Below are 27,175 nucleotides of genomic sequence, written 5' to 3' on the forward strand. Positions count from 1 at the left end.
CGTCAAGCCTGATCTTAAAAACCTCAAAAGAAGGAGATTCCACCACCTCCCTAGGTAACGCATTCCAGTGTTTCACCACCCTCCTAGTGAAAAAGTTTTTCCTAATATCCAACCTAAATCTCCCCCACTGCAACTTGAGACCATTACTCCTTGTTCTGTCATCTGCTACCACTGAGAACAGTCTAGAGCCATCCTCTTTGGAACCCCCTTTCAGGTAGTTGAAAACAGCTATCAAATCCCTCCTCAGTCTTCTCTTCCACAGACTAAACAATCCTAGTTCCCTCAGCCTTTCCTCATAAGTCATGTGTTCCAGTCCCCTAATCATTTTTGTTGCCCTCCGCTGGACGTTTTCCAATTTTTCCACATCCTTCTTGTAGTGTGGGGCCAAAAACTGGACACAGTACTCCAGATAAGGCCTCACCAATGTCAAACAGAGGGGAACGATCACGTCCCTCGATCTGCTGGCAATGCCCCTACTTCTACATCCCAAAATGCCATTGGCCTTCTTGGCATCAAGAGCACACTGTTGACTCACATCCAGCTTCTCGTCCACTGTAACCCCTACGTCCTTTTCTGCAGAACTGCTGTCTAGCCATTCAGTCCCTAGTCTGTAGCGGTGCGTGGGATTCTTCCGTCCTAAGTGCAGGACTCTGCACTTGTCCTTGTTGAACCTCATCACATTTCTTTTGGCCCAGTCCTCTAATTTGTCTTGGGCCCTCTGTATCCTATCCCTGCCCTCCAGTGTATCTACCTCTCCTCCCAGTTGAGTGTCATCTGCAAACTTGCTGAGGGTACAATCCACACCATCCTCCAGATCATTTATGAAGATATTGAACAAAACCAGCCCCAGGACCGACCCTTGGGTCACTCTACTTGAGACCGGCTGCCAACTAGACATGGAGACATTGATCACTACCCGTTGAGCCCGACAATCTAGCCAACTTTCTATCCACCTTATAGTCCATTCATCCAGCCCATACTTCTTTAACTTGCTGGCAAGAATACTGTGGGAGACCATGTCAAAAGCTTTGCTAAAGTCAAGGAACAACACGTCCACCACTTTCCCCTCATCCACAGAGCCAGTTATCTCGTCATAGAAGGCAATCAGATTAGTCAGGCATGACTTGCCCTTGGTGAATCCATGCTGACTGTTCCTAATCACTTTCCTCTCCTCTAAGTACTTCAGAATTGATTCCTTGAGGACCTGCTCCATGATTTTTCCAGGGACTGAGGTGAGGCTGACTGGCCTGTAGTTCCCAGGATCCTCCTTCTTCCCTTTTTTAAAGATGGGTCAGAGCTGTTGCTGGGATGCAGTTGGTGGGGCCCAGGCTGGGGCGGGGCCAGGAGTCTGTGGGGGGAGGGAAGGGCCGGAGCAGAGCTGGGAGCGGATCAGGGCTGGGTGTCGCTCCCTCTCCACCGCCTGTGGGGGCTGGCCTGGGCCCTGCTGCACGCCGCTGAATGTTCCTCTGTGCCCCGCTAGGGGGGGCACACCCCACAGTTTGGGAACTTCTGCCCTAGCCCAAGCCTAAGTCAACTGGCACGGGCCAGCCATGGGTTTTTAACTGCAGTGTAGATGTACCCTTCGAACTTTACGGGATCAAGCCCTGAGAGAAAAGTGTCACATGACTAGACTCGGTGGCTGATGATCAACATTCCTGGTTTTTTCCCCTGGATCTATCACTGACTGCCTCCATGCTGTCAGGAAAGTCACTTAATTTCCCTGAACCATAGTTTAGCCTCCTGTAAAATGGCTGTAATACTATTTACGTACCTTTATAAAGATCGTGTGCAAATTAGGACCTAATTGTGGCTAAACCTGATGTAGGTGAGAGGGGGTACTGGAGGGAATTGAAATAGGCCTCTCCATCCACCCTTATACTCCTGCGAAAGAGGCTACTCACCATGCACCTGGAGAGTACAGGCTCTGCTCCATTTTGGTACCCCCATAGAAAAAGAAAAGAAGACTGGACCAGGGGTTAGGGTGTTAGCTTAGGACTTGGGAGAACTGTGTCCAATTCCCTGCTCTGCTACAGGCAGGCTCTACGGAGCTAGTTGCCCTGTGCCTCAGTTCTCCCACCTGTAAAATGGAGCTAACAGCGCTTCCCAACCTCACTTGATTGTTGGTAACTGCATTAAAGATTGTGAGGTGCTTTGTCACTACAGTGATGGGTACCATAAAAGTACTAATATAGCTAGATATGGCTGAAAGGAGATAGTGAGGAGTGGTACCACAGATTCATCTTCCTTTGAACAAGCTAGAATAGAGTCCTCCCTCTTTCAGAGTGGTACAGCAGGCACATTTCTGTACACTGCCTGGAAACTCCCAGAAGCGTAAGTATGGCTCAATTAACCAAAATCTCTCCTGAGTACTCTGGCTGCAGTGGCTCCTCCATTCACTAGGGCACGATCAAGTCTTTAATATCTGTATGTGGCTTGCAGATTCTCAGGTATAAGTCTCCATACAAATGCAAAGAATTATTACAGTACATTTTTACAACCTAGATTATTTTAAAGCCAAAAACTGACACAGGAGACCTCAGAGATTAAGAGGGAGAGCCCTTTAGTTATTTTGGTCACAGAACAAGCAAGGTCACTCTGCTAGCTAATTTAACTAGTTTAAACCACAACATGCAAGAAATAAGGAACTGGAAATGAATCACACAAGTGAAAGGGAAACATGCAGATCTCACTGCCTATTAACAGAAGATGAGTTGCCCCCCCAAAAGGCTTTCCCCCATTTTATTTCCTACCAGCTGATGTTTGAGGACACCCAGGCCAGAAAGAAAACAGATATTTGCCCATTTACAGTCATCTCAAAATCACAGAACATTTCTCCGAAACAAGAACTGCTGGAGAGGGGGGTGGGCTGGTGTGAGTATGGTAGCTTTAAATACGAGCAGATCTTTCTGAGTTCAAGCTGCAGGTTTCATTTCATGCAGGCCACCTGTTGTGGCATGACGCTGGAACATCACAATGCTGCTGCATAAGTTGTGCGGCATTCATGTTCATAAAAGATGCCAACCCCAGGAGTCAGAGCAATTGGCAAAGTCATATTAGAGAAAGGTAGAAGATTTGTTTTTAAACATTTTGCTTGTTAACAGTGACCACCTGAGTACTCTGGAGCCTGAAGTCCTCTCTCTCTCTCTCTCTCTGTATGATATCCATCCATCCACAAATATACACCAGGATCTGCATGGCCAGAGGCAACACATGTTTCTCCATGCTGAACTCATCATGTATCAACCCTGACCTTGAGGTGCCACCTCTAGCAGAGAGAAGAAAATTTCAGTCTCCACAGCCCCTCACTGCTGAGGCAGCAAATGAAGATGCTTTCCATTGGCAGTTTCTAGTGTTTTCCACTGGAAGCTGGCAGGACCAGAACAGTGCTCTGTTCTACAGCCAGAGGCCCCCACCTCCACTACTCATTCCACAATAATGTTTAATGTCAGCCTCCAGAGACAAGTAGTGTTGGATATGAGCTGCTTCACGGTGACGGAGCTGTGTAGGAATAGTACCACCACACAAATCATGCTAAAACGACGAGGAGTCCTTGTGGCACTTTAGAGACTAACAAATTTATTTGGGCATGAGCTTTCATGGGTTAAAACCCACATGAAAGCTTATGCCCAAATACATTTGTTAGTCTCGAAGGTGCCACAAGGACTCCTCGCTGTTTTTGCTGATAGAGGGGTAGCCATGTTAAGTCTGTATCAGCAAAAACAACGAGGAGTCCTTGTGGCACCTTCGAGACTAACAAATGTATTTGGGCATAAGCTTTCATGTGGGTTTTAACCCATGAAAGCTCATGCCCAAATAAATTTGTTAGTCTCTAAAGCGCCACAAGGACTCCTTGTCGTTTTAGCTGATACAGACTAACACAGCTACCCTTCTGAAAGAAATCATGCTGTCTTCCTCTTTTTAATCACCCTGGTGTGGACACATTGCAAAAAGTCATGCCTGACCAGCATGGGGAGCAATGGAGAAGAAGAGAACAGGCTCTGAGAGAAAATTCAGCTGTGAAGACATCCACATGGGATCAGAGAAATGAACAAAACTGGAGGCTGGGAAATCCCCCCTCCTTCCCATTCCTCTCCAATTTGAATACAGCTTCTATTTTTAACTGAATAAAGTTAAGGCACCTTAACACCTACGGGGGGAAAACACACACACACACACACACTCTCTCTCTCCACTTCAATCGGAGGAGTGACTGCAGCACAGGTAGACATATCCACATTAGCTTCATCTGCACCCACGTGGATAACAATAACAGTATAGAGGCAGGGCACAGGCTTCAGAGCGGGTTAGCCGTGTGAGTATGTACAAACTACGCTAAAGCCTGTGCTGCCGGACCTATGCTGCTACTTCTACCCAGGCTAGCATAGCTACCCGGGCTGCACTCACACCTCAGGCTGCAGTGTGGACCTACATTCCCCAGCCACCCGCTTCTCAGAGCAATTTTAATTTTGTTTGATCAAACATTGCTCAATCCATTGTGACCATCCGTAAGTTATACACAGAACAACTCAATGGATGCATGAACCGTATCTACATTGTACGCAGAGAAAAAACACATAGGCAGGGTTTGTAGACTGGAGGTAAGATTTCGTGTTGTACCCGCAGGAAGCACACCATAAAATTCCTTGTAGGGAAGGTAGGCAAAGCCAGTTTTAAGCCAAAGCTTTTACCCTACAGAATGCCCGTGCCGAGAGAATTTACCCCAAGAAGGCTGCAAGGCTTTACAGCCCCCATGCTCTGCCACTACAACAGGGGCAGTAAGCAGAGGTGGCAAGCAAAATCTCACGCTGCCCGCTCCCCCCTCCCACAAAATGTAATGGAGGTTCTCTCAGCTCCATGTGTGGGGCTTCAGCCATGTCATTTCCATGAACGTTAAGGGAGGATGGTAGCTATAAATTGGTGTATTACAGTATGATTATGTTCCTGCAGTTCAAGCCTGGGTGTGACAGAAGTACTTCCAGAAAAGAAGCCGTAAGTGCAGAAAAGTGCAGCAAACAAAGGCACGCAGGGCCACAATGGAAGTTCGTTACATAATACCTGTTCTTGCTGAGTGGAAAAATAAAAAACTTATTTTTAAACAAACTTATTTTCAAAATATTATTGCCTTGCCATTAGAAGAAAAGTAAATACGCACAGACAAACAAAGCCACCAAATCTTAATATTTAGGGAAACAAATAGTGGTTAAGGATGGTGGGCAAGCAGGGAGTTAGGTTTAATCCAAAGTGTAAAGCTGTAATATTACTACATAGCTCTTACATGGCGCTCTTTAACCTCAGATCTCAGAGTGCTTTGTAAAGGATGATAAGTAACTTTATCCCCATTTCACAGATAGAGAAGTTGAGACACAGAGGGATAAAGCAACGTGCCCACGCTCACACAACAGAGACAGAGATAGCACCCAGGTCTTCTGACTCCCAGTCCAGTGCCCTATCCACTGGAGCATACTGCCTCCTCTTTTCACGGTATAATTATTTTTGTACAGTGCACTTTATTGTTTTGAAAATGGCCTCTCTCGCGGCAACAGTAAAATCCTCCATAAGATTAGAAATCTTCAGTGAATTCTGATCTCTTTCTGCAGATTTACATCAGCATAACTGAAAACAGGATTTGGCCCACTAACTCCTTTTCACATAAAAAACACAGAGGACCGTTGTAGCTTCAAAGCCAAGGAGAGAAGATAGAATCCCAAAAATTTAAGCTTAAACGTTCCTTACTTTTCAAGTGCGCAGATTGAATACAGGTTTGAGGTCAGCAATTTTAGACTTGTGAAAAGCACTCCATCTCCCCCAATCATAATGTGAGTGCACCGAGAAAAATCAACATTGCTCAACATAGAGGTTAAGAGAACACCAGTGCCAAGATGTTATTAAATGTAAATGTTTTAGATATTAAAGTGCTTTGCTTTTCTGAGTTAATAGGTTGCATAACGTGTTTAATAGGATTGTTTGTTCAACTGTATATATACTTGAATAACACAGGTAGAAATCAAGTGAATGAAAACATAAAACATCAACAATTATTCCCCCTGGACTCATTCCACAGTCTTAAACTGCAATTTGGTGAATATAAGGTTACTATTTCCCCAGAGCAATTTATGAATAAAAATACAATCATTTTAGATACGCATGATACAACTCCGATGCAGTCGCAAATAGTCTTGTTCTTAACAGCACAGGACTGGGAGGCAGAGCTCCTGGGTTCTATTCCCAGCTTTGATGCAGTCTTGCTGTGTGACCTCCGGCAAATCACTTAATCTCTCCATACCTCAGTTTTTCCATTGTGAAAGCCAGAATAATATGGACGTACAGTATCTTAAGGCTAAATTCATATGAAACTGTTGCTGGAATCCAAGGCAAGTGTAAGAATCCTACCTAAAATAGAGATTGAGACTTTCAAAGCCATCCAAGGGATTTAAGCACACATCTTACATTAAAATTCCTAGGAGATGTGTTTAAATCTCCTAGACAGCTTTGAAAATCTGAAACAGAGATTAACATGTGACAGAGTAGGACATGTCTGTACATAATTGTGAACTCCATATTGTTTTGTGAATTCCATTTTTGTACCCTGTCTTCCATTTTGTGTGCTAACTGCCATTTTGTATTCAGTGGTAAAAAAACAGACTGACCCAGACAAGATAATATGCAGTGTAATTGTAGTCCTGTCAGTCCCAGAACATTAGAGAGACAAGAAAAGGTGGGTGAGGTAATACCTTTTGTTGGACTAGACAAAATTAGTCTGGGAGGAATACGGGACACTCAGAGAAAGGACTATCAGTGTGAAAGCTATCAAAGGTCATCAACTTTGAACGACTCAACAACTGCCCCCTTCTCAAGGGACAACTGTGTTCTTCATGTGGGACTCACATGACTCAGGGTGGAATTTCCCAGCCTAGGCCAATGGCAAAACAGGCCCCGGGGGCTTCTCTGAGAAGGGGGCTCCATCCACTTGCCAGAAGACCGGGCTGGAGCAGGCAGGAGGGTACTCTGCCCAGTCTGTAGCATGGATCAGATCTCGGACACACAAAAGGGGCAAGATCAGAATGAGAGAGAGAGAAAGAGAGTGTATCAGGACTGTTTATTATTTTGCAAAGATCTGTAACTCTCTGGTGCTTTCTTAAAAGTGACTGTGATTAAAAAATTCTGAGGCTTGGCCTGTGTTCCTTGCTTGCCTGCCATGTTGTCCCTGAAGGGTTTAATTGAGAAGTTCAGAGTGCCCACAGCGAAGGGGAAATTCTGAGGGAAGACGTATAAGTAACTGGGGGCTTGGTCGGGCTACGGCAGTTGTTTGGGGGTCAAAGACAACTGGCCTACAGAGCTTCATGTCCCAAGGAAGCAGGGGCATCATTTGCTATGAGTGAAGAGAGCAACTGGCCCTTGATTCTTCATAGGTTTGTATGCTCCATTATGTTTTCCACTCCCTCTTCCCCCAAAGACTTTGCAGGAGATAATATCATCTCATATAACATTCTATCTGCTGACCCAATTTTGCACGCACCCCCCACCCAATTTTTCTAAAATGATGCCCCTGTAAGGAAGGTGGCAGATACGGAGTCTGCAACTGGGAGTGTGCCTTAAAGACCCAGAGCAATGACAAGTGACCCAGATCTACCAGACCCATCTGTCTTAGGAGCATGTGGGATCCAGCAGTTAGGTCCACTGCAAACTAACTGGTGTCATTCCAAAGGGGGACTGGATAAGGTTGTGCCATAATAGTCTGCAGAAAATAACATGACTTGTGGGAGAGGAAGAAAAATTTAAAGAATGGCAAATGATCATTAGATCAGACTCAAGGGTTTTATTTTTAGAACAAAGTATCTTCAATGACACAACATTTAAGATAAATAATAAGTAATATTGTTGTCCACTATCTTCATGCAAGACTCATTTTCAAAGTCTAACATCCCAGCCTATTGCGAGGTACTCACCCTGCGTCCAAAAGCAAGAGCCGTAGACAGAGCATCAATACGCCTCCTACAGTGGAAACAGTTACAAGGTCCAGCACCCTTTCCCTTTCAATTTTTTCTGCAAGATTCTCCTTGTCTTTAAAGCGAGACCAAAAATTCTGACATCAGAGAGAAAGCTGAGTGAAAGACAATATATCTGGTAAACTGGAAATGGATGCTCGATTGCACTACAGAAAGGGATTCCCAGCTGCCCACTCTGATACAGAAGGCACTTCTACAGAAATTTTGTATCTTAAATGTTGTCAGACGGCCAAATCGGAACATTTGGCCAAAAAGCAGAATGAACCATGTAATTAAAAGAAGAAGGGTGGAAGGGAAATGAAACATTTTGCTGACAGGTTCTTCTTTCAAAGGATGGCAGCAGTTAGAAGCTTTGTAGAGGTTTGGAATGTCAGATAGATCTTGATTAGTGGGCAGAGTGCAAGTGAGGAAAGGCAAGGTAACATATAAATGCAATGTATCACTTAGCTCTGGAATTTACCACTTAGATCTCACTACCACAGATGTGGTACAAATAAAGACATAGGTACATACTGCAGGTCAGATACCATCTAGTCTCTATGCTGCTAAGAACCCTGTCCTACCAGCAGTGCTCCTATGGAAAGGAAGGGAACAATATTTGGGAGTTCTGCTACCTTGGGGCTCTTTGTACATCAGGACACAGGGGGACTGGATTCAGAAACAGTGGATCCACAACTAAATAAATCCATCACCCCTCAACCAATGGAAATGAGTCACGCCAACAGTATATGCTATTGAAGCGAAGCAGTTTGTAACCTTATATAAGCCATCGGACCACATATTTTGCTAAGAGCTCTGATAAAAAATGGAAGTTTGACAACTAAACTTAGCCCTTTGTTCTCTTTTCAAAGTACAAATTAATTGGAGGTACTTTCATGTCTGACACAAATTAAAAGTTCTCTTTATTAAAAATAAACTTGTGGTTTTAGAGCTACGTTTGATAGGTATATATCTAAGAGGCGGTGCTGTCAAACAAAGAGTTTCTAGTTGAATAGGGCACTGTCTATACATTAACTCTACTGATGGTGTTCGCTACTTCTCACACACTCATAGCACTGACCTCTTTGCAGGTCATCTGCCATATCAGACAGTAGTGGACTTCAGAGAAAAGTAAAAATCTGAAAAGAAAAACAACAATGTTTTCTCGGCATTCACATCCTCAAATGATCAGACTGGATGATAAAAGGGAGTGATGGCCATCAACCGGGCATGGAGGTGGCCTTCCAGCCAAGCCATACACAATGACAGGTTTCAGAGTAGCAGCCATGTTAGTATGTATCTGCAAAAAGAAAAGGAGGACTTGTGGCACCTTAGAGACTAACAAATTTATTTGAGCATAAGCTTTCGTGAGCTACAGCTCACTTCATCGGATGTATTCAGTGGAAAATAAGGTGGGGAGATTTATATACACGGAGAACATGAAACAATGGGTGTTACCATACACACTGTAACAAGAATGATCAGGTAAGGTGAGCTATTACCAGCAGGACAGCGGTGTGGGGGGGAACCTTTTGTAGCGATAATCAAGGTGGGCCATTTCCAGCAGTTGACAAGAACGTCTGAGGAACAGCCGGGGTGGGGGGGAATAAACATGGGGAACATGGGGAAATAGTTTTACTTTGTGTAATGACCCATCCACTCCCAGTCTTTATTCAAGGCTAAGTCAATTGTATCCAGTTTGCAAATTAATTCCAATTCAGCAGTCTCTCATTGGAGTCTATTTTTAAAGTTTTTTTGTTGAAGAATTGCCACTTTCCTCAAGGGCTTCTTTTCCCAGCCATCTTCAAGACACTACTGACTTCCTGAGGAAACTACAATCCATCGGTGATCTTCCTGAAAACACCATCCTAGCCACTATGGATGTAGAAGCCCTCTACACCAACATTCCACACAAAGATGGACTACAAGCCGTAAGGAACAGTATCCCCAATAATGTCTCGGCAAACCTGGTGGCTGAACTTTGTGATTTTATCCTCAGCCATAACTACTTCACATTTGAGGAAAATGTATACCTTCAAATCAGCGGCACTGCTATTGGTACCTGCATGGTCCCACAGTATGTCAACATTTTTATGGCTGACTTAGAACAACGCTTCCTCAGCTCTCGTCCCCTAATGCCCCTACTCTACTTGCGCTACATTGATGACATCTTCATCATCTGGACCCATGGAAAAGAAGCCCTTGAGGAATTCCACCATGATTTCAACAATTTCCATCCCACCATCAACCTCAGCCTGGACCAGTCCACACAAGAGATCCACTTCCTGGACACTACGGTGCTAATAAGCAATGGTCACATAAACACCACCCTATACCGGAAACTTACTGACCACTATGCCTACCTACATGCCTCCAGCTTTCATCCAGACCACACCACACGATCCATTGTCTACAGCCAAGCTCTACGATACAACCGCATTTGCTCCAACCCCTCAGACAGAGACAAACACCTACAAGATCTCTATCAAGCGTTCTTACAACTACAATACCCACCTGCTGAAGTGAAGAAACAGATTGACAGAGCCAGAAGAGTACCCAGAAGTTACTTACTACAGGACAGACCCAACAAAGAAAATAACAGAACGCCACTAGCCATCAGCTTCAACACCCAACTAAAACCTCTCCAACGCATCATCAAGGATCTACAACCTATCCTGAAGGATGACCCATCATTCTCACAGACCTTGGGAGACAGGCCAGTCCTTGCTTACAGACAGCCCCCCAACCTGAAGCAAATACTCACCAGCAACCACACACCATGCAACAGAACCACTAGCCCAGGAACCTATTCTTGCAACAAAGCCCGTTGCCAACTGTGCCCACATATCTATTCAGGGGACACCATCATAGGGCCTAATCACATCAGTCACGCTGTTGGAGGCTCGTTCACCTGCACATCTACCAGTGTGATGTATGCTGTGTGCCAGCAATGCCCCTCTGCCATGTGCATTGGCCAAGCTGGACAGTCTCTACGTAAAAGAATAAATGGACACAAATCAGCATCAAGAATTAGAACATTCAAAAACCAGTCGGAGAACGCTTCAATCTCGTTGGTCACTTGATTACAGACCTAAAAGTGGCAATTCTTCAACAAAAAAACTTCAAAAACAGACTCCAACAAGAGACTGCTGAATTGGAATTAATTTGCAAACTGGATACAACTGACTTAGGCTTGAATACACTGAATACATCCGATGAAGTGAGCTGTAGCTCACGAAAGCTTATGCTCAAATAAATAAATTTGTTAGTCTCTGAGGCGCCACAAGTCCTCCTTTTCTTTTTTTCGAAGCCATATAGTGATTCTGTACCATCAAAGCACAAACACAGTAAATTCACATAATGACCCTGTGAAGACAAACTATTATCATAATTTTACAGATGGGAAATTTGAGGCACAAAGAGTTTTAAAGTGGCTTTCCCAAGGTCATACTGAAGAGCCAACTGAGCTGAGATTGGCACCGAGAAACTCCCCGTTCTATCCTTAAACTAACTGACCACATGACCTCTGTACACATGTCCATCCAAAGGGGTTAAATGGTCCTAGGAAATCCAGGGATTCCACCAATCCTGAGCAAGAGAGACACAAAGGGGTGTGTGTGTGTCTGTGTGTGTGTTGATCAGACAATATACAGAAATTTACGATGGGGTGGGAGAGGGTGAACTCAGGTGTCTATTAATTGAAAGTCGAGCCTTTCAATGCCCAAGTACTGTATCTGGTGCTAACAAAGCAGCACGAGGAGAGGAAAGTAATTTCCTTACTACTGCAGACATTATTTCAACATAACTACATCCACAGCAGGACTAAAGCACTGGTAATGTAACAGATATGTTAGCACAGACGTACGGTTGCTTGAAAAAAACCTGCACTTCATACCATTGCATCATCTGCTTTGCTAAAAGCATATTTTCTTATTTCTGAGGAGACTTTTTAGGGGTTATTTACTTAGGAAAAAATGAAAGCTTTTTAGAGTAAGTGAAAGCCATTTGTCCTATTAAGTCTAAACTTTCTTTAATGTTGTTCTTCTGGTAAAGGACTACTAATGTAACTGAGCAGTATCCTTCATGCTTTGGCCCTAACCTTCCAAAATGCTTCTATTCTGGCCCCATAGCCTGCCCCAAACCAAATAACAATCCTTTTCTTATGTGAAAGTGCCTGTTCTTAAAGCAGTACATTTTAGGGCATGTTGTCTTCCTACATTACCATCTGTCGCTGACTGGAAACACTGACTCAGACAGATATTATCCACAATATTTAGGCTGTTTCTTATTTCCTGGCATACACAAACCTTATGATTTCAGGCTTTGCACCTCAAAATTTCCTGCCACAGTTTCAGATACACCTTTTGAAGTGCTACCAGGGCACAGCCTCAGCATTTAAAATTTGCCCCAGTCTATTACAGTTTAAGGCATCAACAGAAATCATTTTGGTGAGCTGACAGAAAAGACAAGAAAAAGTAGAGACAAGGTAGGTGAGGCAGTATCTTTTATTAGACTAACTTCTGTTGGTGAGAAAGACAAGCTTTTGAGCTTACACAGAGCTCTTTTTCAGCTCTGGGAAACTTAGGGCAGCTCTACACTTAAAATGCTGCACTGGCGCATTTGCTTAATGGTGCTTAAGTAAAGACGGGCCCTATGCTGATGGGAGAGCTTCTCCTGTTGGCGTAGTTAATCCACCTCCCCGAGAGGTGATGGCTTTGTCAACGGGAGAAGCTCTCCCTCAACACAGCGCGGTCTATATGGAGGGGTTAAGTTGATTTTTCACACCCCAAGCAACGTAGTTATACAGATATAGGTCTGTAGTGTAGACCTAGGCTTGGTCTACACTACAGAGTTAGGTCAGTGTAAGGCAGCTTATACCGACCTAACTATGAAGATGTCTATACTACACTGTTCCTCCCACCACTTTAACTCACCCACTATGCCGACCTAATAAATCCACCTCGGTGAGAGGCATAACGCTTAGGTGGACACAGTTAGGGTGACGCAGCGTCACTGTAGCCAATGTGTTCCTGTCATAAATATAAGGGGAAGGGTACCACCTTTCTATATACAGTGCTATAAAATCCCTCCTGGCCAGAGGCAAAACCCTCTTACCTGTAAAGGATTAAGAAGCTCAAGTAACCTGACTGGCACCTGACCAAAAAGACCAATAAGGGAACAAGATACTTTCAAATCTGGGGGGGGGGGGGAGGTTTTGTCTGTCTGTGTGATGCCTCTGCCGGGGACAGATCAAGAAAGCAAGCAATCCAACTCCTATAGAGTTAGTAAATAATCTAGCTAGAAAATTCGTTTCTAGCTAGATTGGTTTTGGCTTGTGAAATTCACTGTGCTGGAGGGAATGTGTATCCCTGTTTTTGTGTCTTTTTGTAACTTAAGGTTTTGCCTAGAGGGATTCTTTATGTTTGAATCTGACTGCCTGTGAGATTATCTTCCATTCTAATCTTACAGAGTGTTTCTTTTATCTTTTTTTGTTCTTCTAATAAAGTTCAGTTTTTTGAGAAACTGATTGGGGTTTTAGTGTCCTAAAAACCCAAGGCTGGTCTGTGCTCATCTTGTTTATTCTCAAGCCTCCCCAGGAAAGGGGGTGTAAGGCTTGGGGGGATATTTTGGGGGAAGATGTCTCCAAGTGGTCCCTTCCCTGATTCCTTGTTAAATCGCTTGGTGGTGGCAGCAACATACTGAATCCCAGATACGGGTAATTTTGTGTCTTGGGAAAGTTTTAACCTAAGCTGGTAGAAATAAGCTTAGGGGGTCTTTCATGCGGGTCCCCACATCTGTAACCCAGAGTTCAGAGTGGGGAAGGAACCCTGACAGTTCTTTACATAATTCTAAGTGCCCTCCAGGGGGTCTCCCAGTATGCCCCACCGTGACCTCTCTGGTCACCATTTTGAACTCCGCAAACAGGTACATGCCCCTCCCCTTTTAAAGCACGAGGAATTGTTTAAATTGTTTAAATTGCTCTTCCTGTTCGCTTGGTGTGGAGAGCTAACATGGTAACTGCCCAGCTGACCAGGCTGGCTCCACACAGCAAATGCGCTCCTGCCTCGAGTACACCGGGGGGGAGGGGGAGAGATCTCCTGGGTCTGTGGGGAGAGGGAGCTATGCAGGCACAGTTCCGATGCAGCTGTAGGAACTTCGACATCTATGGCCAGATCGCTTGGGGCATGGAGGAGAAGGGGTAGCAGAGGGACGTGCAGCAGTGCTACGTGAAAATCAAGGAGCTCCAACAGGCATACCAGAAGGCAAGGTGGGGCAAACAGTCGCTGTGGTGCAGAGACGCAGACATGCCGCTTCTTCAAGGAGCTGCATGCCACCCTTGGCAGCGACCCCGCCTTCACCGCCAAGCACCCTGTGGGGACACTTTGGGGGAGCAAGAGTCACATCCCATCGCAGTGAACCCTGAGAACAAGGTGTTGGACAAAGAAGAGTAGGAGTATGTGGGACAGGCGACCACGGGATCCAGTGGGGTAGCAAACCAGGATCTGCTTTTGACTCCTGAGCACAGTTAGGAGTACAGTCTGTGGGGAGTTGGTTTGCTTCGGTATTGCAGGGTAGAAGAGGTAGTGAAATAACCAATAGAGGTACCGCTTTTATCTGCTTCTCATTCCCCCTGTACACCCAGCCAGAGGGGGCCCTGGGGAACAGTTTGTTTATGTGCACTAGGACATCCCATGAATATCTTTAAGAAACTTTCCAGGAGGCGGTCTGCAATCCTCTACTGAAGGTTTCTTGGGGAGGGCTGATTTCTTTCTTCCCCCATCTAGGACACTTTGCCACAACACTCGCCGATTAGTTCAGCAGGCACCATGGCTGCCCACAGGCTAGCAGCATACGGACCCGGTCTGCAGTCAGATGCATGCAGGAGCGGTTTCCTTTCAGCCTCAGTTACTCTCAGGAGTGAGCTATCAGCTATGATAATCTCTGCCTGTGGGAAATGGTGCCAGTATGGATAGCCTTATCCTCTTGTATTGATGCCTCAGTACTATCCTTCCCCCTTATTGTCCCAACTTGCCCCCTCCTGGGCCATGCCCACCGAAGCTGGGGCTGCCCCCATGCTCTTAGAGTCCCAACAGCAAGTGAGAATGTTGTGCTTGTAACTTGTGTGGGTTAAGGGGAGTGAATGCACTGACAATAATATCTCTGTCCATTGTTTCTTTAGCAGCTGCAAACATGGTCTTGAGGGTCTCTCCATCCACACCGGTGCAGCAACTCACCAGACAAAGAGGAGAAAGAAGAGGACAAGGGAAGACATGTTCCAGGATGTCCTGAAAGCCTCTAGTGCTTCAGATTGGGAGCAGAGGGCGTGAAGCATGGCAATCAATGCCAAAATGCAGAGGGGGACAGGAAAAATGGGCAGCAAGAGATGATAGCTCTTCTCAGTAAGCAAACAAACATGTTACGGTCTCTGACTGAACTTCAGGTTGAACACATCTGTGCTTGCCTCCCTCTGCAGCCCATAGATAACTGCATTCCAGGACTTCCCTACACTCCCCCCACAACACATTCCATGTATCTTCTGGGGACGTAGCAGTACCCCAGGCACTCCATCCACTGGGAGATGACACACAATGACAGTCACACATACACCCAGCTGTGAGAGTCTCATGGGTGTATGTGCTTGTGATTCCTTGTTCCCTCCCCTTTAAAGATACTTTCCCCTGTATGTATGAAATTTACTTCAACATTACATAGGTATGTTTGCATGGGTGTACAATAAAAATCTACTTATGGAAACAGAATATATCTTTATTAGTCTTCAAGGTATGGTGGCTGCTGTTAACATTCACAGACAATAGCAACAAATGCATTTGCATGGTTATAGTAGCATACACATAGCAATCATTACAAGGTTCATAGCACAGTTCAAAAACCCCCAATGCCAGGCTCAGCACACTACAGAAACACATGTTCCTGTGGCTCATTGTTAAAATGCTCCTTCAAAGCAGCCCTGAGCTAAATAACTCACCACTGAGCTTTTCTTATAGCCCTGGTAGTTGGCTGCTCAAAATCAGCAGACAGTCATTCCACCTCCGCGTGCCACCCCAGCGGAAACTTCTCCCCCTTTGCTTCACAGATATTATGAAGTGCACAGGCAGCTATGACCATGGGGATATTGTCCCCAGCAGCCCTTCAAACGGCTGAAGGCACATTCAACAGTCGTTCTTTGCCTGCTGCAGAAGTGCTCCTTGATACCACCAAGGTGGCCGGTGTATGACTTCATGAGCCACAGGAGTAAGGGGTAGGCTGGATCTTCCAGGATCACTACTGGCATTTCCACATCCCCAATGGTAATCCCCTGGCATGGAAAGAAAGTCCCTGCTTGCAATTTTCTGTACAGGCCTGTGTTCCTAAAGATGTGTGTGCCTTCCCTGACCAGTTGGCGTTGATGTTGGTGAAATGACCCCGATGATCCACCAGCGCTTGCTACAACATAGAAAAGTAGCCTTTTCTGTTGATGTACTTCAACACAAGGTGATCTGGTATTAAAATAGGGATGTGTGTGCCATCTATCACCCCGTGGCAGTTCTGGAACCACATTGCTGCAAAACCATCCACTATTTCCTGAACATTGCCCAGAGTCACAGCCCTTTGTTGCAGTACGTGATTAATGGCCCTGCATACTTGCATAATAGCAATCCCCAGCTTCCACACAGCGATTACCACTCACTTCTCCACCATGAGCTCAGCTCTGAAGAGTCCGGTGCAAGCTCCACACAGTTCCGAGAAGGTGGCCTTGCACATCCGTAAGTTCTGCAGCCACAGCTTGTCATCCCATACCTGCATAACAATGTGATCCCACCAGTCAGAACTGGCGGTTCGCCATGTGCAAATGCTCCGTGAATATTAAAATTGTTTCTTTCCATGACACACAGCAATGCAGACTTCAAGGCATCGTCATCAGACTCACAGCTGAGGAAATACTTCAGGATCAGGTGCTTTGTGTTCATAATGCTCAGACAATACTGAAGAGCAGCGCAGATCCATGCTTTCTGACAGAAATGGTGGGTGCGTAGGGTACTGGGGCTTTTGAAAAGAGGCATGAAACCTATTATGATGCCCATGGAATGATGGATGGAGAAAACTGCCTCACGGGACGCTGAACCTGCCCCCATGCGGCATTGCAAACCCTTCCCAAAACACTCTGCGCTAGATGGTGGCGAGTTGCAAAGTGGGACACAAAGAGCATAGTGCGGATGTGCAACAGCAGTTTAATTATAGCGGTGGCTGTACGTCAACATAACTTAAATTGACTTAAGTTTGTAGTGAAGACAAGCCCCTAGGCCTCAGAGTGTCACAGCTAAATACAAGGTGCAACAGATTTTTTAGCATAAGTAGTTAACAAATAATTCAAGGGACCATTCAAGGTGAAGTGACTGTTAACACTCCTCCAGTCTTATGGAGTGTGACGAAGTTCCTGCTGTACCTTGGTGGGTCTTGCGCTTATTGGCGGATTTGCTCGTCTTGGAGCTTCATGGCAGCCCTCAGCTTGGCCGTTTTTCTGAATTCATAGTCCAGGTTGACTCCTCCTGTGTCTCACCAGGAGTTGGGAGGATTTGGGGAGAACCCAGGCCCACCTTCTACTCCGGGTTCCAGCCCAAGGCCCTGTGGAATGCAGCTGTCTAAAGTGCCTCCTGGAACAGCTGTGTGACAGCTACAACTCCCTGGGCTACTTCCCCAGGGCCTTCTCCCAACACCTTCTTTATCCTCACCATAGGACCTTCCTCCTGGTGTCTGATAATGCTTGTACTCCTCAGTCCTCCAACAGTCCGTGTTCTCACTCTCAGCTCCTAGTGCCTCTTGCTCCCAGCTCCTCACACACACGCCACAAACTGAAGTGAGCTCCTTTTTAAAAGCCCGGATTATCCTGCCTTAATTGATTCTAGCAGCTTCTTGATTGGCTGCAGGTGTTCTAATCAGCCTGTCAGTCTTAATTGTCTCCGGAAGGTTCCTGATTGTTCTGGAACCTCCCCTGTTACCTTACCCAGGGAAAAGGGACCTAACTTAACCTAGGGCTAATATATCTGCCTTCTATCACTCTCCTGTAGCCATCTGGCCTGACCCTGTCACAGGAGAAAAGGAAGGAAAGGGGGTCAGGTTGGGGGGGATAGTTAGTGGGTAACATTGTCTCTTTAATATATTGGGACCGACACAACTACAACAACACTGAAAAAAAAAATAGATAAGTAGAGAGCGGAGGGTATATGGATGTTGGCAGATATGACCCAGGCACAACCTAACTCTCTCCTGCTGAAAACATCCCAAAAGATTAATACTTAAAAAAAAGGTTTCAGAGTAGCATTCGTGTTCATCTGTATCCGCACGAACAACAGGAGGACTTGTGGCACCTTAGAAACTAACCAATTTATTTGAGCAGAAGCTTTCGTGAGCTACATGAAGTGAGCTGTAGCTCACGAAAGCTTAGGCACAAATAAATTGGTTAGTCTCTAAGGTGCCACAAGTCCTCATTTTCTTTTTTTTAAAAATAGACACCACAAACCTCCAATTCAATGTGCCAAATTCTGCCCTCAATAACACTAGTGTAAATCCAGAGAAACCCCATTGGCATCTATGGAGCTATTCTGAATTCAACCTGTATAAACTTATTCAAATTAAGCTTCACCCATTGTACTTCAATCCCTATAATTATAGTGAACTACATTAATAAAGAAGCAATTATTTCCTACTTTACTGGGGTGGTTGAGAGGTACTCGCATCAATGTAATGGGAGCCATATAGGTATCTAAAATAGATGGTTAAAGGATTTAGATTGTAAGCTTTTGGGGGCAGAAACCATCTTTTTATTCTGTGTTTGTACAGCACCTAGCACTATGGGGTCCTGGTCCACGACTAGGCCTCCGGTGCTATGGTAACAAGCATAGCTGGTTTCCTTTTTAATGGTACGAAAAGGCGCAACAGCAAACACTGACACAATGCAGCAGATTCACTCCTGTCCACCGGCACCGATAACGCTGACACTTGTGCTGTCGGCTATACTGGTATCAACAGTGAGAAAAGGTCCCTGGTAGCAGCAAACGCCTCCAACGTGGCTGGTACCAAGACAGTACCGGTTCCACACGGTGCCACCGATATAGAAGACTCTTCTGGAACCAGACTTGACAGTACCTGCTTATGTGCCAGCATAAACAGTGCCGACTTCTGCAGTACCAAGACAAAGGCATGCTTTGGCTTAAATTGTACTCAACTCCCTATGCCTGGCAGTCTTCAGCACTGGGGATTGCCCCCATTTGGCAGGCTGTTTCTTAATACCTTTTTCTAGACACTGGGAATGGAGATTGGTGCTGGGACTCCACTTTGACAGGAGGAGCACTCCTTACCGATGCGGAGGCACTTGGTGCCGAGTCTGACCGGCCTGGCTCAGATGGAGGTCTCAGTGCCACTTCCATGGGCAGGATCTTCAGTCTGGCCTCTCAAACCTTCTTTGTGCAAGGCTTAAAGTCCTTGCAGATCTGGCAGTGGTCCCCAATATGCGCTTCTCCCAGGCACTTCAAGCAGCTTGAGTGCAGGTCACTCAGGGGCATAGCCTTGTTGCAGAAGGTGCAGGGCTTAAAGCCCAGTGACCAAGGCATCCCTCGGCACAAGTAAAAGCAACTAAAACTAACTAACTATGTACAATAACAAGGAAAGTCCACTGAGAGAATTGTGAATGCAAGGAGAGCAGTTTCAGAGACCGCCACAGGTGATAAGAAGGAACTGAGGGTGCATGAGCTTGCTGGGTACTTTAGACTGCTGCTAATGGTGCGTGGCAGCAGAAGACACTTGACCCACCCCAACAGGCACCACTGAGGGAAAAATTTCCGGTGATTGTGCGCACACACCTAGAGTGCACATGCACCTGTGACATACATACCTAGAGTGGAATGCACACATGCAATCACTCGAAGAAGAACTAGCAGAAACAATCTCAGAACCATTAGCAATTATCTTTCAGAACTCATGGAGGATGGGTGACGTCCCAGAGGACTAGAGACGGCCAAATGTAGTTTGTATGTTTAAAAAGGGGACCTAGGGAATTATAGACCAGTCAGCCTAATGTTGATACCTGGAATGATACTGGAACAAATTATTAAGCAATCAACTGGTAAGAGGATAATAAAATAATAGAATCATAGAAGATTAGGGTTGGCAGAGACCTCAGGAGATCATCTAGTCCAACTTCCTGCTCAAAGCAGGACCAACCCCACTAAATCATCCCAGCCAGGGCTTTATCAAGCCGGGCATTAAAAACCTCTAAGGATGGAGATTCCAACACCTCCCTAGAGAACCCATTCCAGCACTTCACCACCCTCCTAGTGAAATAGTTTTTCCTAATATCTAACCTAAATCTCCTCCACTGCAACTTGAGACCATTGCTTCTTGTTCTGTCATCTGCCACCACTGAGAACAGCCTAGCTCCATCCTCTTTGGAACCCCTCTTCAGATAGTTGAAGGCTGCTATCAAATCCCCGCCTCACTTTTCTCTTCTGTAGACTAAATAACCCCAGTTCCCTCAGCCTCTCCTCCTAAGTCATGTGCTCCAGCCCCCTAATCATTTTTGTGCCCTCCGCTGGACTCTTTCCAATTTGTCCACATGATTTCTGTAGTGGGGGACCCAAAACTGGATGCAGTACTCCAGATCTGGCCTCCCCAGTCCCGAATAGAGGGAAATAATCACTTCCCTCCATCTGCTGGTAATGCTCCTACTAATGCTCCTACAATATGCCGTTAGCCTTCTTGGCAACAAGGGCACACGGTTGACTCATATCCAGCTTCTCGTCCACTGTAAATCCCAGGTCCTTTTCTGCAGAACTGCCGCTTAGCCAGTCAGTCCCTAGCCTGTAGCAGTGCATGGGATTCTTCCGTCCTAAGTGAAGGACTCTGCACGTGTCCTTGTTGAACCTCATCACATTTCTTTTGGCCCAATCCTCCGATTTGTCTAGGTCCCTCTGGACCCTATCACTACCCTCCAGCATATCTAACTCTCCCCCCATCTTAGTGTCATCCGCGAACTTGCTGAGGGTGCAATCCATCCCATCATCCAGGTCATTAATGAAGATGCTGAACAAAACTGGCCCCAGGACCGACCCCTGGGGCACTCTGCTTGATACCGGCAGCCAACTAGACATCAAGCCATTGACCACAACCCATTGAGCCCGACGATCAAGCCAGCTTTCTGTTCACCTTATAGTCCATTCATCCAATCCATACTTTTTTAAACTTGTTGCCAAGAATACTGTGGGAGACAGTGTCAAAAGCTTGGCTAAAGTCAAGGTATATCACATCCACTGCTTTCCCCATATCCACAGAGCCAGTTATCTCACCATAGAAGGCAATCAAGTTGGTCAGGCATGACTTGCCCATATTGACTGTTCCTGATTACCTTCCTCTGCTACAAGTGCTTCAAAATGGATTTCTTGAGGACCTGCTCTACGATTTTTCCAAGGACTGAGGTGAGGCTGACCAGTCTGTAGTTCCCTGGATTCTCCTTGTTCCATTTTTAAAAGATGGGCACTATATGTACCTTTTTCCAATTGTCCAGGACCTCCCCCGATTTCCACGAGTTTTCAAAAATAATGGCCAATGGCTCTCCAATCACATCAGCCAACTCCCTCAGCACCCTCGGATGCATTGCATCCAGCCCCATGGACTTGTGCATGTACAGCTTTCCTAAATAGTCCTTAACCTGTTTTTTCATCACTGATGGCTGCTTACCTCCTCCCCATACTGTGCTGCCCAGTGCAGTAGTCTGGGAGCTGACCTTGTCTGTGAAGACCAAGGCAAAAAAAGCACTGAGTACTTCAACTTTTTCCACCTCATCTGTCACTAGGTTGCCTCCCCCATTCAGTAAGGGGCCCACACTTTCCCTGACCTTCTTCTCGTTGCTAACATACCTGTAGAAACCCTTCTTGTTACCCTTCACATCCCCTGCTAGCTGCAACTCCAATTGTACTTTGGCCTTCCTGATTACACCTCTGCATGTTCCAGCAATATTTTTATACTCCTCCCTTGTCATCTGTACAACTTTCCACTTCTTGTAAGCTTCCTTTTTGTGTTTAAGCTCACCAGAGATTTCTCTGTTAAGCCAAGCTGGTTGCCTGCCACATTTACTATTCTTTCTGCACATTGGGATGTCTATTCCTGCACCCTCTATAAGGCTTCTTTAAAATATAGCCAGCTCTCCTGGACTCCCTTCCCCCTCATATTAGCCTCCCAGGGGATCCTGCCCATCAGTTCCCTGAGGGAGCCAAAGTCTGCTTTTCTGAAGTCCAGGGTCCGTATTCTGCTGCTCTCCTTTCTTCCTTTTGTCAGGATCCTCAACTCGACCACCTCATGGTCACTGCTGCCTAGGTTGCCACCCACTTCTATTTCCCCTACCAATTCTTCCCTGTTTGTGAGCAGCAGGTAAGAGGAGCATGACCCCTAGTTTGTTCCTCCAGCACTTTCACCAGGAAGTTGTCCCCAACACTCCCCAAAAACTTCCTGGATTGCCTGTGCACTGCTGTATTGCTCTACCAGCAGATGTCAGAGTGATTGAAGTCCCCCATGAGAACCAGGGTCTGTGATCTGGAAACTTCTGTTAGTTGTCCGAAGTTGTCTGTCTACCTCATCCTCCTGGTCTGGTGGGCTATAGCAGACTCTCACCACGACATCACCCTTGTTGCTCTTGGCTCTGTTAACTTAACCCAAAGGCTCTCAACTGGCTTTTCTCCAGTTTCACAGGGTTCAATAGGGTTATAAAGAATAGCCAGCATGGATTTGTCAAGAACAAATCATGCCAAACCAACCTAATTTCCTTTTCTGACAGGGTAACTGGCATAATGGATGGCAGGGGGAAAGCAGTAGAGGTGAAAAATCTTGATTTTTAGTACGGCTTTTGACATGATAGTCTCATAAGCAAACTAGGGAAATGCGGTCTGAATGAAATTGCTATGGGTGCATGCACAACCGGTTAAAAAACCATACTCAGAGTTGTTATCAATAGTTTGCTATCAAACTGGCAGGGTATGCTTAGTGGTGTTCCACAGGGTCAGTCTTGAGTCTAGTACAATTAAATATTTTAATTAATTAGTTGGATAACTGCATGGAGAATATGCTTACAAAATCTTCAAATTCTCCAAGATGGGAGGACTTGCAAAAACTTTGGAGAGCAGGATTAGAATTCAAGATGATCTTGATAAATTAGAGAACTGGTCTGAAATCAACAAGATGATATTCAGTAAGGACAAGTGCAACGTACTTCACTTAGGAAGCAAAAAAATCTAATGCACAACTACAAAATGGGGAACTGGCTAGATGGTCATACTGATGAAAAGGATCTGCGGCTTATAGTGGATCACAAATTGAATATGAGTCAAGAATGTGTTGCAGTTGCAAAAAAGGCTAATATCATTTTGGGGTAATTAACAGGAGTGTTGTATGTATGACAAGGGAGGTAGTTGTCCCACTCTACCTGTTACTTTTGAGGACACAGCTGTGTCCAATTCAGGGGACCCTTTAGGAAAGATGAGGACAAACCAGAGAGAAACCCCAAAGGAGAACAACAAAAGTGACAGAAGGTTTAGAAAACCTGACCTATGAGGAAAAGGTAAAAAATTGTGCATTTTTAGTTTTGAAGGGCAACCTAATAACAGTCTTCAAATATGTCAAGGGCTGTTATAAAGAGGAGGGAGATCAACTGCTCTCCATGTCCACTGAAGGTAGCACAAGACGTAATGGGCTTAATCAGCAGCAAAAGATACTTAGGTTAGATATTTCAAAAAACTTTCTAATCTAAGAGCATTTAAATTCTGGAATATTTCCCAGGGAAATTGTGGCATCCCCATCATTGGAGATTAAGAACAGGTTGGACAAACACCTGTCAGGGATGGTGTTTAGATCATTGATCCCCAAACTTTTCAGCATCACGCCCCCCTCTTACCCCCGTCTGTGCTCCCCCACCCCCCACCAAGCCAGGGCCAGGAGCAGGGCCATGGCTCTGGAGTGGGAGAGACACAGAAAGGGGTAAGGGCGCTGAGGCTGGGGACGGGTCTGGGGACGGGAACAGAGCGGCGACCAGGAACCGAGGCTGGGGTCAGGGCCAGAGTAGAGCTGGGAGTGGAGTGGGGCTGGGTGGCACTCCCTCACTGCCCTGGACCTCACCATGCCCCCCAAATGTTTCTCTGTGCCCCCCTAAAGGAGCCCCACAGTTTGGGGACCTCTGGTCTACATTTACGTGATCCTTCCTCGATGCAGAGGGCTGGACTTGATGACCTCTGCTCCAGCCCTACATTCCTATGATTCTGTGATTTCCAAAAGACTATTAAAGAAGTGCAGGCTTCAAGGTGTAGCAGGAATTGCACATGTCCATGCTTTTATTTTACCTCTGAAAATATCCAATTTAAAAAAACTCTGTACAAATTTATTTAATTTTTCAAAGATTAAAAAATGCAGCGCAAAATCATGTTAACAGAAAAAAAAAGAAAGTTAGCACCAATCTTCAAGGCTGTTTGACACACTGCAGTCATCAATAATTTCCAAACCCATACGTTAGAAACATATTCATCCACTGATAGAGGAGAAGTAAAACACAATGTGCTTCGTAGTGTTAAACATATTTTAAAATTGACTCAGCAATATATAGGAAACCTCATCCAATCTTTTAATGAGTCTACTGTTTTCTGTCTGCTTGATCTGAAATTCCGTTCTTTGATATTCAGATGAGTAATGTTGGGTTTTGTTATTACAATCATGAATTTTCATTAGATTATAGGATGTTTTTACATCATCAAATAAGGTCTTCTTAATACAGACAGTTAAAAACCATGTATACTGGATACAGGCCAAGGCCAACATATCATAAATGAGGATCAACTGCAAGGCTTGATGTCTATAAATGCCAAGAAAACACCTCATAATGTTTCTTGATCACAACAGAAGAGACCACCAGGCTAAATCATAAACATTCAGAATACTCTGAGTAACTAAGTACTCTATTCAACACAACACTAAGGTCTGGTCTACAGTTACAAGCTTTGCCAGCATAGCTATGTCCATAGCTTGACTGTGATGGAGTGTACTCCTCACACCGGCTCTGGGAGGGTTGAATTAGGCCAAATGGCCCCCATCAGCCAATTAAGCGGCAAACAAAGAAGATTTAGGCTGTGTAGAGAGCCTTGGTTAGAAAGAAGCTTGCCAGTGAGGGAACAGGCGGGGCTTACATAAAGCCAAGGGCTGCAGGGTGAAGAACAGCAGTCACTCTCCCCTGAGACCTAGTAAATCCTAGGAGACAGGGGTCTGACTAGAATGAGTTGAAGTAAGATAGGAAGTAGTCTGGGGAAAAAGTAGTATGATTAGGGAAGCTGCAGACCTTGACTACTTGGTGAAGGGCTCTGGACTGGAAGCTAGAGTACATGGCAGGGCTGGGTTCCCCTACCAGCCCCTGAGGAGTTGTACTGTTGAAGGCAGTGAATTAAAAGACTGCCTGGGTCACTGCAGGAGGGAGAGGGACAGGGTCAGGGCAAACGGCATGAGACCTGCCTGCTGCCATTTGAACAGAAGAAATTTTGAAGTATCTCACTCTGGAAGGGGAAACTACTTAGTGACCTGGTCGGAGGGCCAAGTCATGAAGAGAAAGCTGCAGCTCCTGGAGCAAGGGAGGGGCTGCAAAGGGAGAGAGGGAGAGAGAGAGAGTGATGGAGTGCAACCGCTGGAAAGGGGTGTTGGCCATATAGAACAGCAAGGAGGAAGTGCTCTCAAGTGGTGAGTAGAGCACCCCATCACAATGACACTGGCAAACCAGGGGCCAGCTCTTGCAAAGGCTTTGGGTCTCAGCTGAGCATGAACAAATTCATTGATGGAAACCAGTCTGTTTCACCTGGGTGTTACTATGGTTAAAATGGGTATTGAATTTATAACAACATGTTTAGTGTTTAGACTTTATGAAATGCTTGTAAGTTGCTGCATGCATTAATCTCACTTATACTATCTTTATTGTGTGCTATAAGTTTTTGATTTATAACTGTAAAAAATGTTTGTCCTGAAACTGTCAACCTATCAGAAGGGATTGTCTCCTGCTCATTAAGACGATTATCAAAACTAAACGGGCCATTGTGGGACACCACAATACAAAGACGTTGTTAGCTGCCCCTCCACACCCATGACGAGGCTACATGCAAAAGGGCTCATCCCATCATCTTGAATTCCCAAAGAAGAAAATAAAGATAGTGAAGAAAATGTTTCTTCCCTTTTCTTGATCGGATTTTCACAGGGCTGGAGCCACGAAACAGAAGCAGAGATCTCCAGGGACAACCTAGATTACTCCTGAAAGACATTCATTGCTGACAGACTGCTACAACTCTGTCACCTTTTGGAACCATAGACGGTAACTCATTTGTGTACATATGTTTGTCTTCTTTAACCTGTAAATAACTCTCTCATTTCTTTTTCCTAGTTAATAAGTCCTTCTATAGGATCATCTACAAGTGTTATCTTTGGTGTGAGATCTGAGGTACAAACTGACCAGGGATAAGTGACTACTCTGCTTCCAGTCCCAAGAATCTGAATCTTTTGTGATCTTTGGTGCTAATATAACACTGACAGACCCCGGTTGTTGGCAGGCCAGATTGAACCTGGGTCCGCTGGAGCTTAGTGCATGTGCCTCTTCCGTATGAGCTAAAAGCCATATGGCTGTTAGCTAAGGCTGCAGAGAAGACTCATTAATCTCTCTCTCTCTTTAAGTGGTCTCGGTGCCACTAGATGGGACAGAGAACCACACCCTGGAGGTGTGTGGGTTACACATAGCAACCAACTATCACTAAGTCTAGCTTGCTGGATGGCAAGACAGTCTAGTCAATTCCAGTCTAGAATGCCCAAGGGGCCTGTCTGTGACTCCATGATAAGACTGTTAGAGAGCTTCAGGAGTTTTCACCAACCCAGGAACAAATGAGATCTAATTACAGAACATACAACCAGTTTGGGGTGTCTGCCCTGAGGTTGGCACTCACAGTCGTGAACTACTCCAGACAGCGTAACAAGTAGGAACATGATTTTTTGCAGATATAACTATGCCAGCAAAAGCCCTCCTATAGACACAGTTATATGCGCAATAGTCTGTTTGCCAGTACAGCTTATTTCACTCAAGAAACTCATATAAAATATACTGACAAAATGACTTTTTCTGCCAGGATAAATTG

The 27,175-nt window shown here is 45.3% G+C and overlaps 1 protein-coding gene across 11 annotated transcripts in view; it reads right to left on the reverse strand.

Annotated features, from left to right (window-relative positions):
* The window catches only part of LOC144930129 (uncharacterized), a 208,657-nt gene that overhangs the window by 72,248 nt on the left and 109,234 nt on the right, over positions 1-27,175 (reverse strand). The window contains exon 3 of one of the 11 annotated variants that reach the window (XR_013635221.1): positions 9,067-9,124. The exons of the other annotated variants lie outside the window; for them this stretch is intronic. The gene's annotated coding sequence lies outside the window, so the exon portion shown is untranslated. The remainder of the gene's footprint in view (positions 1-9,066; positions 9,125-27,175) is intronic. 11 annotated transcript variants of the gene reach the window in all.

This window comes from Lepidochelys kempii, chromosome 1 (assembly GCF_965140285.1).
Source record: "Lepidochelys kempii isolate rLepKem1 chromosome 1, rLepKem1.hap1, whole genome shotgun sequence".
Taxonomy (NCBI): domain Eukaryota; kingdom Metazoa; phylum Chordata; order Testudines; family Cheloniidae; genus Lepidochelys; species Lepidochelys kempii.